At 46.1% G+C, this 15,152-nt stretch overlaps 1 protein-coding gene across 31 annotated transcripts in view; it reads right to left on the minus strand.

The window, feature by feature from the left end:
- The window catches only part of nrxn3a (neurexin 3a), a 2,037,428-nt gene that overhangs the window by 96,220 nt on the left and 1,926,056 nt on the right, over positions 1-15,152 (minus strand). The window lies entirely within an intron of this gene.

Consider the following 15,152-nt stretch of genomic DNA (forward strand, 5'->3'; position numbering starts at 1 on the left):
TGAGGCAGCAATGCAACAGGAAAGGTTGCAACTGCAGCAGGAATAGGGCCACTGCTACAGCTACCATGTTCACTGCAGCCGTACAACAGCTAAGACCTGAACGTAACAGCTACAACAACACTGCGATAGCTACTTAACCTGTGGTATTTCTGGGATACCCTCCTGGTATAGCCCTTCAGCTGGCAACTCAGTGCACCAGACAGAGCTACCCTGGTCCCAATGGGCTTGACTTGCTGCATCTCCACCTTCTTACACACAAGTGTCCCAACAATTATTGGACCACTGCAGCAGATCTATCTCTCACCGCACTGAGACCATCACTGCAGCAGGTTACTGTGCCAACTGCAGCAGTAGGTGCACGATGCAGCATTGTATAGTGCCAACTGCAGCAGTAGGTGCACGATGCAGCATTGTATAGTGCCAACTGCAGCGGTTAGAGCACAATGCACCACTGTATAGTACTATCTAGATCAGAGTGGTGCTGGAAAAGCACAGCAGGTCAGGCAGCATCCGAGGAGCAGGAAAATCAATGTTTCGGGCAAAAGCCCTTCAATCAGGAATAGAGGCTGGAAGCCTGCAGGGTGGAGAGATAAATGAGAGGGGGTGGGAAGTGGGGGAAAGTAGCATAGAGTACAATAGGTGAATGGGGGTGGGGATGAAGGCGATAGGTCAGAGAGGAGGGTGGAGTGGATAGGTGGAAAAGAAGATAGGCAGGTAGGACAGGTCATGAAGGCGGTGCTGAGCTGGAAGGTTGGAGCTGGGGTGAGGTGGGGGAAGGGGAAATGAGGAAACTGGTAAAGTTCACATTGATGCCATGGGGTTGAAGTGTTCTGAGGCGGAAGATGAGGCGTTCTTCCTCCAGGCATCGGGTGGTGAGGGAGTGGCGGTAGAGGAGGCCCAGGACCTGCATGCCCTTGGCAAAGTGGGAGGGGGAGTTGAAATGTTGAGCATCTAGTCCAGCATCTGCAGTCCTTGTTTTTACCCACTGTATAGTGCTCACTACAGCAGTAGGAACATCAATGCAGAACTGTATCATGCTCACTTAGCAGTTGGAGCACCAATGCAGCATTGTACAGTGCTCACTACAGTTGGAGCAGCAATGCAGCACAATACAATGCTCACTGCAACAGCCAGAGAACCAAATCAGCACAATACAGTGCTCACTGCAACAGCCAGAGAGCCAAATCAGCACAATACAGTGCTCACTGTAGCAGTTAGAGCAACAATGCAGCAAGACATTATGTTCAGTGCAGCAGTTATAACACAGATGCAACGTGATATAGTGGTCACTACTAAATTAAAGCACCAATGCAGCAAGAGACCTCATCACACCAATAATAGCACTAATGCAGAATATTTAGTGCTCACTCTATCAGCTATTCCTCAACAATGGGGGAGCGCAGTACATCAGAGAAAACATCGGCAGCCAGAAGCGCTGAGTGAATGAACCCTCTCAGGTTTCCCCTGAGGTCCCCAGCATCACTGATGTCCATCATTAACTAATTTGGTTCATTCCCCATGATATAAAGAAACAGTTGAATACTCTGCACACTGCAAAAGCTATGGACCTTGACAACATTGCTGCAACAGGACTGTAGTCTTGTGCTCCAGAACTAATCATAGTCCCCAGTCAAGCCATTCCAGTACAGATACAATCCTGGCACCTGCCTGGCAATATTGGAAACTGCTTGTGTAAGTCTTGCCCACAACCAAGCAGGACATATCCAACCCTGCCAGTTAATACCCCATCAGTCTACTGGTGGTTCTGCTATAATGGGACAGTCGTGTTGCTCTGCACCTTGTACTATAGAAAATTACGCTATGGAAAACTGCTAAAGAAAACTGTGCTATGGAAAACTGCTATAGAAAATTGCTACACCCGCCCAGTAGAAAGTTTGCATTATCCAAACAACACCCACAATTCGTCCATTGCGTTCTAGCCAATTCACATTGACAAAATGCCTGTTTTGGCAGAATGACCTGTACTCTCGATGCATCAACAGTGCTATCAGGCAGAACTCACTTTGCAATGTGGTGCTCAGTTGGGGTTCTGCCAGGGTCACTCACCTCTTGACCTCATTACAGCCTTGGTTGAAACATGGACAAAAAGAGTTATACTCAAGAGGGAAAGTGAGAGTGACTGCCTGTGACATCAAAGCAGCATTTGACTAGGGGTGACATTTTAGAGCCCTGGCAAATCTTGAGTCAAACAATGGGTATCAGAGGCTAAACACTCTGCTGGATGGAGTCATACCTGACACATAGCAAAATGGTTATGGTTTTGGAGGTCATCTCAGCTCCAGGAACATCTCTGCAAGAGTTCCTCAGGGTCATGCCCCAGGCCCAACCATCTTTGGCTGCTTCATCAATGACCTTCCCTCCATCATAAGGTCAGAAGTGAGGATGTTCACCGATGATTGCACAATGTTCAGCGCCATTTGCGACTCCTCAGATACTGAAACAGTCCATGTTCAAATGCAACAAGACCTAGACACACTCAAACTTGGGCTGATGAAGTGGCCAATAGCACTCACACTACACCAAGTGACCATCTTCAACAAGACAGAACCTAATCATCATTCTTCAACATTCAATTGCATCATCATCACTGATGTCCCCACAATCAATATACCTAGGGATTATTATTGACCAGAACTGAACTGTAATTGTCATATAAATTCAATAGCGGCTTCAACAGCAGGTCAGAAGGTAGAATTCTGTGGCAAAGAACTTAGCACCTGACTCCGCCAAGCCTGACCACCATCTATATGGCACAAATCAGGAATGTGATGGAATACTCCCCACTTGCCTGGAAGGGTGCAGTTCCTGGCTTGGGCTGAAAATTGGCAAGTAACATTCACGCCACACGAATGTCAGGCAATGACCATCTTCAATAAGAGGTCATCACTGAACCCTATCCCCACTGTCAGCATTCTGGGGGTTACCATTGACCAGAAACTGGACGAGCCATATAATTACAGTGGCTACAAGAGCAGTTTGGAGAACAGGAAACTGCAGCAAATACTCATCTCTCCAAAACCTGTCCACAATCCACAACACACAAGTCAGGTGTGTGATGGAATACTCCCCACTTGCCTTGATGGGTGCAGCTCCAAGGCTGACACCATCAGGACAAAGCAGCCCATTTGACTGGCACTACATCTAACACTCTACCTTTCACTCTCACCATCACATATAATGTATCGTGGCATTAGTCTGATGGATGGAAATAACTCACCAAGATTCCTCAGATAATCCCTTCCAGACCCGTGCTTTGGACGTCCATGTGAACGAGGTAAACATTGTCATTTCAGTGCAATAAATATCGTGCTCCCTGTAGCGTTATTCCTTTTCTGTGAACAGCCGTTGGAAATCCGAAGGAACTTCAAATTTCCGCCTCACGTTTGGATGAAAATTGTTACCCCCAGCTGGTTATCAGGCCAGTTCTGAAGAAAAGTCATTGAACTGAAAAGATAACGCTGTTTTCTCTCTCCACAGATGCTCCCTGCCTCACAAAATGTTCCCAGTGTTTTCCAACTTCAGCCTTTGGGTTTGATTCTGTTATTCCTATTTAGGTCTCCTCAAGACTAATCTTTTCTTTCTTCACTTACCCCACTACCATCCTCTTTTTCTTCTATCTATTTTTTGTGATTTAATCTTTACAGTCTTCTGCCCTCTGACACCGGGTACAACAGAGTGTTACAAGGGGACATAAATTTAAGGTGAAGGGTGGAAGGTATAGGGGAGATGTCAGGGGTGGGTTCTTTACCCAGAGAGTGGTGGGGGCATGGAATGCGCTGCCCGAGGGAGTGGTAGAGTCAGATTCATTAGCGACCTTTAAGCGGCATTTGGATAGGTACATGGATGGGTGCTTAATCTAGGATAGAAGTTCGGCACAACATCGTGGGCCGAAGGGCCTGTTCTGTGCTGTATTGTTCTATGTTCTATGTTCTATGACAGTCGTGCCCTTTGGTTCTGCCTTTCACTGGCCCCTTCTCTCACAAGAATGTAATACCACATGAGCAACATGGTGGCTCACAGAGCCAGGGACCCAGGTTCGATTCCAACCTCAGGTGACTGTGTGGAGTTTGCAAATTCTCCCTGTGTCTGCGTAGACTTCCTCCGGGTGCTCTAGTTCCCTCCTACAGTCCACTGGGGAAAGTGCCCAGGAATGGGTGGATAAGCCTTGAGGGATTGGATGGGATGCTCTTCAGAGGGTTGGTGTGGACTCTATGGGCCAAATGGCCTGCTTCCTCACTGGAGGGATTCTATGATCGTGTGTGAAGTAGGATCAGGAGTAGACCATTGAGCTTGCTCTGCCATTCAATCCAATCACAATCCATCGTTTGCCTCAACTCCATTGCCCTGTTCTGTGCCCGATACTCAGAGTCCCCTGAGTCTGTCTCAGACTCAAATGTACTCAGCGATTCAGTATCCCTCTGAGGTGGGAACCCCCAGGGATTCATCACCTCAGTGAGGTATAGGGGTGGTCAGGGCCTTTTGGTAGTGGCGAAATCTGGTGTGCCGATGGAGAGTAGCAGCGGTGATGGTCAGTGGTGAAGACAGCTGGCAAACTCAGGCAGATCTTAGCCCAACATGGGTGAGAGCTCAGCTGGCAGCATCTACAGGACCCAGGGCTAAAGAAATGTTTGACATTTTCACCTTATTTTTTTCTAATTTTCTGCTCAGAAAACTGCAGTGCTGAGCTGTAGAATTCATTTTGTTATTTTTCTAGTTCCGTAACTGAGATACCTAAGTACTTTGCACCTAAAATGGCACTATGTGTGGCAATACTATACTCTTGCAGGAGGCGATGGCCTAATGGTGTTATTGCTGGTCTGTTAGGTCAGAGACCCTGGTAATGTTTTGGGGACGTGGGTTCAAACCCTGCCAGGACAAATGGTGGAATTTGAATTCAATACAAAAAATCTCAAATTAAGAATTTAATGAAGACCATGAATCCATTGCTGATCATTTGAAAACCCCATCTGCTTCATTAATGTCCTTGAGGGAAGGAAATCTGCCTTCCTTACTTGGTCTGACCTTCATGTGACTCCAGACCCACAGCACTGGGGTCGGCTCTTAACTGCCCTCTGGGTAATTAGGGATGGGTAATAAATGCTGCCTAGCCAGCGATGGCCTCATCCCATGAACAAATAAAGAGCAATGTACTTTTTTTTAATCCTATGCGTGTGACAATAAATCCTAAAAACAAAACATTTCACTTCTACCCCTGAGGCTGTGCACCACAAGCACCTCTCAACTCCATTCCAGAATCCCAGTCAGGGGAAAGGCCTCTCGGGGTCATCAGTTTGGATCCCCGCTTGATCTATCTCTGCCTCTCAACAGCAAATGGATTCATTCTTTCCAGCTCACGGACTCCAAACATTTCCCTCTCTGCAAACTGCTGCCAGGTCCTCTGCACTTTTCTATTTTTTTTTCATTTAGAGCAAGTCATCATTCTTGTTGTTCAGAAAGAAAGGGTCTTTATCAGCTAGTCTTTAATCATTGCCCTGCCACGATGCACAAGGTCACGGTGAATACCAATGACAAACACGTATTGATAGCAGCAACCATTCTCAGTGATTAGACCGCAGTATGTATTTTGGTTAAATGAATGCTTTATATCATTTAATGACATCTTTTCCCTCATCTGCTGCCTCATAGTCTACCTGACAGAAGAATTAAGAGATGTTTACGGACCCTGGGCAATAAAACAGAGGTCACAGAATACTCGGCATAATCATATCATGTTTGCAATCCTTCAAAGTTCTGCGGCATTCAGAAATCATGAGAAGATTTTTATTCTCATATCTAGCTTTATACGACCGCCAGTGCAGAGTGAGCAGGTTAGCAGACTGCTTATACAAATGGAGATACTCAAAGGCTGCTTTCCCCCTGGTTGGAGAGTCTAGATTTTGGGAAAGGGAGATGGTTAGGATTTTAGCCTTGCAATTGCGGTGTGACCACTTAGAGCTGAGATGAAGAGAGTTTTGTTCACTCCAACGATGGCGAATCATAGAAACCCTATGGTATAGAAACAGGCCATTTGGCCCATTGAGTCCACACCAACCCTCCAAAGGGTATCTCATGCAAACTCATCCACCACCCCTTTAAATGCTGCATACCCCATGGCCAATTCACCTGGCCTGCACATCTTTAGATCGTGGGAGGAAGCTGGAGCACCCGGAGGAAACCCACACAGACACAGGGAGAATTTACAAACTCCACACAGACAGTTGCCTGAGGTTGGAATTGAACGTGAGTTCCTGGCGTTGTGAGGCAACAGTGCTAACCACTGTGCCACCATGCGCTGCCCCTTTAGATTAAGAAAAGGTTGCATCTGGATTTAGAACAGAAAGAAAAAAATTCCATTTGTGTAGCACCTCCCATGACCTTAGGGTATCCAAAAACACTGTCCAGCGAAGGGCGTACACTTGAAGTACAGTTGTAACGCAGGAAACGTGGCAGCCAAATCTGCGCACAGAAAGATCCCACAGGCAGCAATGTGACACTCTGTCCAGACAATCCGGTTTGGTGATATTGGTCGAGGTTCACGGGCAGAGCACAAAAGGGCAATGTCCACATTCCTCTCCAAGATGTCGCCACGGGGTTTGTTTCTGTTTTAACACCGTGTCAGAGAGAATGGCAACACCCTTGACAGTGAAAATTGGCTGGGGGGGTTGAAGATTGGGGTGGTGGTCCTATCCTCCCAAACCACTTTGAGAAACCCACAAAGAAAATGCGCAGTTGGAACTTGCTATAACAGTTTCCTCCCCAGATATTAGAGCATAGGAAATACTGAAGCCTGTCAATAACTCTACAACCTATGAGATAACACAGAGCTGACCAGTGGACTGGGAGGGATATCAATATATCATTACAAAATTAAATACCGTGTAGAAAATGCCCAGAAGAGGTGTAGGGTCAATGTTTTCTGGACCATATAATCCGTAACTGAATGCTTCTGTGTTTTTATCTATATATTTGATTTGGATGTCTGTTTACAAATGCGATTATAGAAACACAGCCACCAATAAAAACAGTCAATAGTGGCAGAACAATTGAATTCAGTCATTCAATTGGTTAGATAAATGGCAAACAGAATTTAAAACTGACAGATATAAGGAACTGCACATTGGGTGATAGCATGAGATTAGAATTGGTTGAATAGAGGAGCAGACTTGATGGGCTGAATGGTCTAATGCTGTTCCTATACCTTATGTTCTCATGGAATGTAGTAATTTTACAGAAACGTACATTACTATATGAAGGGAGAAACACTTGAAGAGTATTCTGAAGAAGTGTCACTGAACTCAAAACATTAATTCTGATTTCTCTCCACAGATGTTACCAGACCTGCTGAGCTTTTACAGCAATTTCTGATTTTGTTTCTGATTTCCAGCTCTGTAGTTTTTTGGCTTTTTGTTGGCATTTGAAGAGCTGTTGGCTGTCACAATAAAGGAAGAGCAGAGGTGTACTCAGTTTAATGTCTGTGCCCAAGGGGTCACTTTGGGCTATATCTTTCATGGGACTTGTAAGTAACTCTTCATATTAGCAATTTTTGAGAAGATTTGTAGCTCTGGTTGAGGTCCCGGGTTTAAGTTTGCTCCTGCTTACATCCTTAAGCGAGCAAACTTACATCCGTAACCCTTCATATTTTCTACCCCTTTGAAAATGTTCCACGTCATATGAATGACTCAGTGGGTAGCACTCTCCTCTCACCCCTGTCAAAATGTTTATCGAGGTCAAGTCCCAATCCAGACTTGAGCATGAAAATCTCGGACCAGATTACTGCAGATGCTAGAATCGATACTGAAAACAACAAATGCTGCAAAGTCAAAATGTTAGCTTGCTCTCTCTGCAAGAAAATCTAAGTTTGACACCTAGGAAGGATGTTCTCAATGACCAGAGACCCAGAACCAGGGGTCACAGTCTAGAGATACCGGGTGGGCCATTTAGGACAGAGATGAGGAGAAATTTCTTCACCCACAGAGCAATAAGCCTGTGAATTCTCTGCCCCAGAAAGAGGTCAAGAGACCAAAGCATTGAAGAAGGAGTTAGAGATAGCACCTTTGGCTAAAGGGATAAGAGGAAATGGGAGAAAGCAGGACTGGTTACCAGACTCTTTACTGAGTTCAAATTCTATTACCTTACCGTGGTCAGATTTGAAACTTGGTCCCCAGAGGATTAGCTGGGTCTCTAGATTCATAAGGTACAAACAAGGTAAAAACAATGACTGCAGATGCTGAAAATCAAATACTGGATTAGTGGTGCTGGAAGAGCACAGCAGTTCATGCAGCATCCAACGAGCAGCGAAATCAATGTTTCGGGCAAAAGCCCTTCATCAGGAGAAGTGCTTTTGCCCGAAACGTTGATTTCGCTGCTCGTTGGATGCTGCCTGAACTGCTGTGCTCTTCCAGCACCACTAATCCAGTCTCTAGATTCATAGCCCAGTGATAATACCACTAGGCCATCGCCTCCCCCTTAATAACAAATACATTTGACCTCAGAAAGCAGAACAACATTTCCCTGGAAGGGAAATCAAAAAGTCAATTCCAGCCAGAGAACAGCCTTTTAGAGACAAATAAAAAACTGCAGATGCAGGAATCCGAGGTAGAACAGCAGGAGGCTGGGAGAACACAGCAAGCCAGGCAGCATCAGGAGGTGGAGAAGTCGATGTGTGACCCTTCTTCAGCCCTGATTAGAGTGTGTCCTCCCAGCCTCCTGCTTGTCTACCAGAGAACAGCCTTTTGCTCTGAAGCAGGGTGAATATCTGGCTCCCCGTTGCATCGGCCAATCAGAGTCACCTTGCTGACCAATCAGCAACCTTTTCTCTTGGAGGGTAGATTGTTCTGAGTGTTTGGAATTTGGCATTCTTGCCTTCGTCCTGATTGGAGAAGCTTCAGCAACACTTTGAAGTCCTTTCCGTTCCCTCTGCCCCACAGTCCCGCTGACCGAAGATACAGAACCATCTAGATAGATCCAACCATTTGCAAGTTTCCGAGTCAGGGAGAGAAATGTGCCATGCTGGGTTAAAATGACCTTCTGGTTAAGAAGACTGATTCGGAGAAAAGGCAATTAAAAATAAAAGTTGGCTGGAAGCCACAGTGATTTAGCTGGAGGGGATAGAAGTCCTTCAGAGTTCTTTCGTTTCCTGCAGTCACCTGTTTTCTCTCCACTCTGCCTCCTTGTACATAAACCTGTCAGTTCACAGGCTACGGTGAAGGATATTCACTTTCACAAACCCCATATTGCCCAGTGAGTCAATATTCACCGATCCCTCCCGCCCTTTCATCACAGCAGCCACTTGGTCATGCCAATAGATGTTTCCTGGAGAACTGGCTGAAATAAAAACTGTCAAAAGAAAAAATTTATTCCTCCCCTAATCTACGTTCCTCTAATACCATTGCACTATTGCTTTTAGAAGCCAGCCACATCCATCATGAAAGGGCAGTGTGAAGATAAAGTTGAATTGGAATTTTTTATTGCCTAGCATTATGAAAGGATTAGTGAAATAATCTGTCATTTTATATATATGACTCTATCACACAAAGCCTGAGTCTGCAGGTCCTTCTGTTCTAGAAATTAAAATCATTCACGTCAAACAGATTTCATTCCAGATCAACTTGTAGAAACACAATAAATTTTCTGAGTGCTAAATTCCGTTCAATATTCACAATTATTTGGACTCACATCTTACCCCAACCCCGTGTTGGTTTTTGAGACACGCGTTTATTACAGCAACCTCTCAATTATAACATTTCACTTGCGTACCTCCGTGGGTCCATTACTCACTACCTCAGGAATCTTGCCAGCAGGTAATGATGGCAAAAGAATTCCCCTCCTCCCTCCCCGAAGAACCGTGGATGCTGGAAATCAGGAATGAACCCAGAAATTGCTGGGAAAACTCAGCAGATCTGGCAGACTCTGGGGAGAGAAAGGCAAAAGTGAGGACTGCAGATGCTGGAAATCCTCATGTCCTACCTGCCAATCTTCCGTCACTTATCCGCTCCACCCTCCTCCCTGACCTATCACCTTCATCCCCACCTCCATTCACCCATTGTACTCTTTGCTACCTTCTCCCCAGCATCCCCCCCCCCCCCCCCACCCCGCCCCCAATTATCTCTCCACCCCGGAGGCTTCCTGCCTTCATTCCTGATGAAGGACTTTTGCCCAAAATGTCAATTTCCCTGCTCCTCGGATGCTACCTGACTTGCTGTGCTTTTCCAGCACCACTCTGATCTAGTCTCTGGGGAGAGAAAGCAGAGTTGACATTGTGGGTCCACTCACCCTGCCTCAAAACTGATGGCAGCATAGAGAAGGTTGGTATAAAGGCTGAAGAAAGGGTGAGGGGAGGGGAAAGGTGTGAACGATAGGTGGAGATGGAGCCCAGCAAGAGAGAAAAACAACTGGGCAGACAAAGGAGTGGGTAAAGGTCAGCCTGGGAGAATAAATAGCTGCTAATGAGGAGCATTAGGAGCTGATAATGGGTTATTTGTGGTATCTCTCCACCCCCAAGGCTCCCGGCCTTATTCCTCATTAAGGGCTTTTGCCCGAAACATTGATTTTCCTGCTCCTCGGAAGCTGCCTGACCTGCTGTGCTTTTCCAGCACCATACTCTTGACTCTATTTGTGCTATCAGTTCATGCGATGATAAGTCCTGGTGTGTGGGGATGGGGTAAGGGCAGGGGAGAAGGTGCTCAGGCCCTAAAAGTACTGAACTCAATATTGAGTCCAAGAGGCTGCAGGGTCCCAAGTGGAAAATGAGGCGCAATTCTTCCAGCTTGTGCTGAACTTCACTGGAGCACGGCAGCAGAGATATTGGCCAGGGAAAATGGTGGTGTGTTGGAGTGGCAGGCAACTGGAAACACAGGGTCATTTTAATGGACAGAACATAGGTGTGTGTAAAGCAGTCACCTAGTCTGTGCTTCAAAGAACAAAGAACATGACAGCACAGGAACAGGCCCTTCGGCCCTCCAAGCCTGCGCCAATCCATATCCTCGAGCTAAACCTGCTGCCTATTTTTTAAGGATCTGTATCCCTTTTGCACCCTGACCACTCATGTATCTGTCCAGTTACATCTTAAATGACACTATTGTTCCCACTGGATTAGTGGTGCTGGAAGAGCACAGCAGTTCAGGCAGCATCCAACGAGCAGCAAAATCAACGTTTCGGGCAAAAGCCCTTCATCAGGAATAAAGGCAGTGAGCCTGAAGCGTGGAGAGATAAGCTAGAGGAGGGTGGGGGTGGGGAGAGAGTAGCATAGAGTACAATGGGTGAGTGGGGGAGGAGATGAAGGTGATAGGTCAAGGAGGAGAGGGTGGAGTGGATAGGTGGAAAAGAAGATAGGCAGGTCGGACAAGTCAAGGAGGCAGTAACTGAGCTGGAAGTTTGAAACTAGGATGAGGTGGGGGAAGGGGAAATGAGGAAGCTGTTGAAGTCCACATTGATGCCCTGGGGTTGAAGTGTTCCGAGGCGGAAGATGAGGCGTTCTTCCTCCAGGCGTCTGGTGGTGAGGGAGCGGCGGTGAAGGAGGCCCAAGATCTCCATGTCCTCGGCAGAGTGGGAGGGGGAGTTGAAATGTTGGGCCACGGGGCGGTTTGGTTGATATGAGGTGGGGGAAGGGGAAATGAGGAAGCTGTTGAAGTCCACATTGATGCCCTGGGGTAGTGCCCTATTGTTCCCACCCCTACCACCTCCACTGACAACGCGATCCAGGCACCCACTACTCTCTGTGTGAAGAACTTTCCACGTATATCTCCTCTAAACATTTCCGCTCTCACTTTGAACTCATGATGCCTAGTAATTGAGTCCTCCCCTCTGGGAGAAAGTTTCTTGCTATCCACACTGTCTATACCTCTCATGATTTTGTAGGCCTCAATCAGGTCCCCCCTTAACCTCCTTCTTTCCAATGAAAATAATTCTAATCTACTCTGCTCATAGCTACCACCCTCCATACAGGTAACATCCTGGTGAACCTCCTCTGTGCCCTCTCCAAAGCATCCACATCCTTTTGGTAATGTAGTGACCAGAACTGTACACAGTATTCCAAATGTGGTCTTATACATCTGTAACATGACTGCAGATGCTGGAAACCAGATTCTGGATTAGAGTGGTGCTGGAAAAGCACAGCAGTTCAGGCAGCATCCAAGGAGCAGGAAAATCAACATTTGAAGAGCTTTTGCCTGAAACGTTGATGTTCCTGCTCCTTGGATGCAGTCTGAACTTCTGAGCTTTTCCAGCACCACTCTAATCCTGAAACATGACCTGCCAACTCTTGTACTCAATACTCCGTCTGATGAAGGAAAGCATGCCTTATGCCTTCTTGACCACTCTACTGACCTGCGTTGCCATCTTCAGGGAACAATGAACCTGAACACCCAGATCACTCTGGACATCATTTTTCCCCAGGACTTTTTCATTTACTGTATAGTTCACTGTGGAATTGCATTTTCCAAAATGCATCACCTCACATTTGTCCGGATTGAACTCCATCAGCCATTTCTCTGCCCAACTCTCCAAACTATCTATATTCTGCTGAATTCTCTGACAGTCCCCTTCAGTATCGGCTACTCCATCAATCTTAGTATCATCTACAAACTTGTTAATGAGGCAACCTACACCTTCCTCCAAATCATTCATGTTTATCACAAACAATGGTGGTCCCAGCGCAGATCCCTGAGGGACATCACTGGTCACAGGTTTCCATTTTGAGAAGCTCCCTTCCACTACTACTCTCTGTCTCCTGGTTGCCCAAAGGGTTCTCTATTCTCGAGCTAGAACACTGTAGACCCCACGCGACTTCACCTTCTTCATCAGCCTACCATGGCGAACCTTATCAAACACCTTGCTAAAGTCCATGTGTATGACATCTACATCCCTTCCCTCATCAATAAACCTTGTCACCTTTTCAGAGAATTCTATTAGGTTTGTAAGACATGACCTTCCCTGCACAAAACCATGCTGCCTATCACTGATAAGCCCATTTTTTTCCAAAAGGGTATATATCCTATCCCTTAGTATCTTCTTCAGTAGCTTCCCTACCACTGATGTCTGTAATTACCTGGATTATCCCTGTTACCCTTCTTAAACAAGGGGACAACATCAGCAATTCTCCAGTCCTCTGGGAACCCCCTCTCCCGTTTTCAAGGATGCTGCAAAGATATCGATTAAAGCCCCAGCTATTTCGTCTCTCGCTTCCCTCAGTAACCTGCGATAGATCCCATCCAGTCCTGGGGCCTTGTCAACCTTCATGCCTTTTAGAATACACAACACTTCCTCCCTCCTTCTGCTGACTTGACCTAGAAGCTGCTCGTTGGATGCTGCCTGAACTGCTGTGCTCTTCCAGCACCACTAATCCAGTATTTGGTTTTCAGCATCTGCAGTCATTGTTTTTACCTAGAATAATCAAAGATCTACCCATAACCTCAGCAACCGTCATGTCTCTCTCCTCGGTGAATACTGACGCAAAGTACTCATTAAGAATCTCACCTATTTTCTCTGACTTCACGCATAGCTTTCCTCCTTTTTCCTTAGTAGGCCAACCCTTTCCCTAGTTACCCTCTTGCTCCTTATATATCAATAAAGGGCTTTGGGGTTTTCCTTAACCCTGCTCGTTAAGGATATCTCATGGCCCCTTTTATTCCTCTTAAGTCCTCGTTTAAGTCCTCCTAAAGAAGGGCTCATGCCCAAAACGTCGATTCTCCTGCTCATTGGATGCTGCCTGACCTGCTGTGCTTTTCCAGCAACACATTTTCAGCTCGTTTAACATTGGTCCTACATTCCCAATATTCTTCCAAAGCTTCGTCTGTCTTCGGTCGCTTAGACCTTATGTACGCAACCTTTTTCCTCTTAGCTAGTCTCACAATTTCGCCTGTCATCCGTGGTTCCTTAATCTCACCATTTCTATCCCTCATTTTCACAGGAACATAGCTCTCCTGAACTCTAATCAATCTTTCTTTAAAAGTCTCCCACATATTGAATGTGGATTTCCCTTCAAACAGCCGCTCCCAATCTACATTCTCCTGCTGCTGCCGAATTTTCATATAGTTGGCCTTCCCCCAATTTAGCACTCTTCCTTTAGGACAACTCTCGTCTTTGTCCATGAATATTCTAAAACTTATGGAATTGTTAAAAACCACACAACACCGCGTTATAGTCCAACAGGCTTAATTGGAAGCACACTAGCTTTCAGAGTGTCGCTCACAATCACCTGATGAAGGAGCGGTGCTCCGAAAGCTAGTGCTTCCAATTAAACCTGTTGGACTACAACCTGGTGTTGTGTGATTTTTAATTTTGTGCACCCCAGTCCAACACCGGCATCTCCAAATCATTGAATTGTGATCACTATTCCCAAAATAATCCCCCACTGAAACTTCAACCACCTGGCTGAGCTCATTCCCCGACACCAGGTTCAGTATGGCTCCTTCCTGAGTTGGACTATTTACATACTGCTCTAGAAAACCCTCCTGGATGCTCCTTGCAAATTCTGCTCCAACCAGACCTCTACCACTACGTGAATGCCAGTCAATGTTGGGAAAATTAAAATTTCCTATCACTACCACCCTGCTGTTCCTACATCTTTCCATAATCTGTTTGCATATTTGTACCTCTAACTCACGCTCGCTATTGGGAGGCCTGTAGTACAGCCTCAGCATTCTTACCGCACCCTTCCTATTTCTGATCTCTGCCCATAGTGCTGCACTGCTCGAGTCCTCCATAGGGCCTCCTTCAGCACAGCTATGATATCCTCTCTGACCAGTAATTCAACTCCTCCATCCCTTTTACCTCCCTTTCTATCCCGTCTGAAGCATCGATATCCTAGGATATTTAGTTGCCAATCATGCCCTGCCCTTAAACAAGTCTCAGTAATAGCAATAACATCATACTCTCAGGTACTAATCCAAGCCCGAAGTTCATCTGCCTTACCTACTACACTTCTCGCATTAAAACAAATGCACCTCAGACCACCAGTCCCTCTGTGTTCATCATCTGCTTCCTGCCTACTCTTCCCCTTAGTCATGCTGACTTCATTATCTAGTTCCTTCATTTTCCCAATGTAGAGGAGACCACAATGTGAGCAGCAAATGCGGGAGACTAGGTTGAGACTAGGTTGAGACTGGATTAGTGGTGCTGGAAGAACACAGCAG

Source organism: Chiloscyllium punctatum, chromosome 4 (genome assembly GCF_047496795.1).
Source record: "Chiloscyllium punctatum isolate Juve2018m chromosome 4, sChiPun1.3, whole genome shotgun sequence".
Taxonomy (NCBI): Eukaryota; Metazoa; Chordata; class Chondrichthyes; order Orectolobiformes; family Hemiscylliidae; genus Chiloscyllium; species Chiloscyllium punctatum.